This window comes from Protopterus annectens, chromosome 1.part0 (genome assembly GCF_019279795.1).
Source record: "Protopterus annectens isolate FY-2018-M chromosome 1.part0, PAN1.0, whole genome shotgun sequence".
NCBI classification, from domain to species: domain Eukaryota; kingdom Metazoa; phylum Chordata; order Ceratodontiformes; family Protopteridae; genus Protopterus; species Protopterus annectens.
In genome coordinates, this window is record NC_056725.1 from 739,290,939 (window position 1) to 739,293,438 (window position 2,500).

Below are 2,500 nucleotides of genomic sequence, written 5' to 3' on the forward strand. Positions count from 1 at the left end.
TGAGCCCCATCCCCTGCAGCGCTTCCACCCAAAGGTGGCACAGGGCCATTGGAGGAGGTTCAGGCCTGGGCACTGGTGCCAGATGCACTCGCCAGCTGAGGTGGGAGAGGTGGGTCCGCTGGAACCCGCCTTCCCTGTTGTCCTATGTTTAGCAGTATTTTATGACATTTTGGGTTAGTAACAAACAACACCATTCAAAATTAGTTGTAACAGCATGCATCAGTATTCCCATTAACCAAACACCCATGAATTCAGAACATTGAACAGCAAGCATAACACATGCATGTTTAGAACAACAGTACACATTCCAACAGTATGCAGGGTTGATTGGTGGCAACAGGCCATCAGGTTTGGATATGTGAACAGGGCACATGCATCAACACACATGCAGATATGTATCAACCAACAGGACAAATGTCCATGGGAATTAATTGTGTATACACATACCCAGTTTGGTGTGGAATGGCATCATTTGTGAAAATAGGGTAGGGTGACGAAATATTACATTAACAACTTAAACTACATATACATATGCTGTACATTCCTAGTATATATATCCCCTACATGTATTAGTACAGTTTCCTATATGTAACCATAGGAATGTTGGTGATGGGAATGTTACTGCTACATTAATATACATTTCATTTTTATTCATACATGTTCATATCCGGCTGTGTTCAGGTACAACATCCTGCTACATTTGATTTATATGGCTCTAGAAAACTGTGGATGTTCAGCATTTCATACAACCATACTATCTCCATATTGCAAGGGTACAGCAACATATCCAAATTGTGGGACAGACACATTCCAGGTTTAGTACTTTATTACACACATTTTACTCTTTGGTTGTGGCTGTCTCATTTGTTTCATTATGTACTCACTGCAGTATAACTTTATTCCAGACTTATTACAGCTTTCTTGGTAGATACATACCCTCTTTCTCACACTCTCACTTGTTTTATTTTTACATTTCAGGATGGTACTTAACTCTAGGCATTATTAACATTTCTTACTGGGTTACAACAACACTTTCCAACTGACTCATTTATTTCATATGGCAGATTTTATAAGGGATGTATTTGACACATGTCTATCCTTTGTTGATTGAGTACCACTCATTTTTAGGCTGAAGCAGTTATCTGATATTACAATACAGGTGGAGACTCTCTATTTGAGACTTGTTTAATGTTTATTTCTGGATTACAAGCTGCATCACTTATCTAATCTTACAGTACTAGAAGAATCTTTCTTCTAGGCTTATTTGAACTTTATTAATATGTAACAACACTGAACTCTTTTACAAACTGTCTCACTTATATTCCATAACAATTCCAGCAAAATAATTACTAACCTGCCTGGGTGCACAACCTCACCAGCCTATCAGCATAGGCTCACTGATTCATGGAACGGACACCTGCAGCTGTAATATAAATGATGTAATATTGGAACATACATCTCCATACTATAGGCTAGGATAATTTCTTACATACTTAATTACATGGATAATTACTCAGTAGTGGGGCATTGGGCATTTGCCGGGCCTCCTGGATCCAACGGTTCAGTTGGTCCTGCTTACGTCTCTTCAGGTCCGCATGGTGATGACGGATCTGTTCACCAGTCCTTGGAATGCCTGTGGCACTAGTGAGATCATGTGCCAACCGGTTCCACGCCTCTGCCTTGTATGCACCCCAGTGAACCTGGCCCTGCATGAGTTGTGCCTCATGATCATGGACTAGGAGCCAAACCATATATTTTGACTCCTCAACACCCCACCTCTGTGCTCTAAAGCCACTTCCCTCTCCTGCACCTGCCATCCTGACTGCAAATGGATACCACAATCAGTTATGCTGTGTATTCCTGCCTATGGGGCTTATATATGCCCGTTTTCCCGCACTTATCTGTGATTGGCCATTTTGGATATTTATCAGCTTAAATAAACCTGCTTTGTCATGCTTCTGTTTCCATTCATTCCTATATATATGCTAATACTGCATTTCTCAGTACAACTGTCATGGCTTAGTGGTTCAGTACTTTGACTATGGTGCACAATATCCTGGATTCGAGTCTGGGCATTATTTTTTTTATTTTACTACTGTCTAGACAGGCTAGGAGGTGTGTCTGTGTAAAGGCGGCTTTAATACAGCTTGCTCAAAGTTGCCCACCAGTGAGCTGGTTGGCGCGGTGTGCAGCTCCGTGCAAACGGCTTATGCTGGGTAACGCGTTATTTGGCTATGAGCACTCATATTACACTGTGTGAAGCATTGCTCAACTACAGGCACTCATTTTAAGCATGTGAAAGTGCTGCTCAAATCCGGGCACTCATATTACACCTGTTAAACCACTGCTCACCTGAGGGCAGTCATATTAAGCTTGTTACAGCGCTGCTCACCTATGGGCACTCATATTAGGCTTCTTGAAGCCTTGCTCAGCTATGGGCACATAATATCTCTTTTTTATATTTTATTGTGTCGGATTTCTTCAAAAATACATGGCCCAT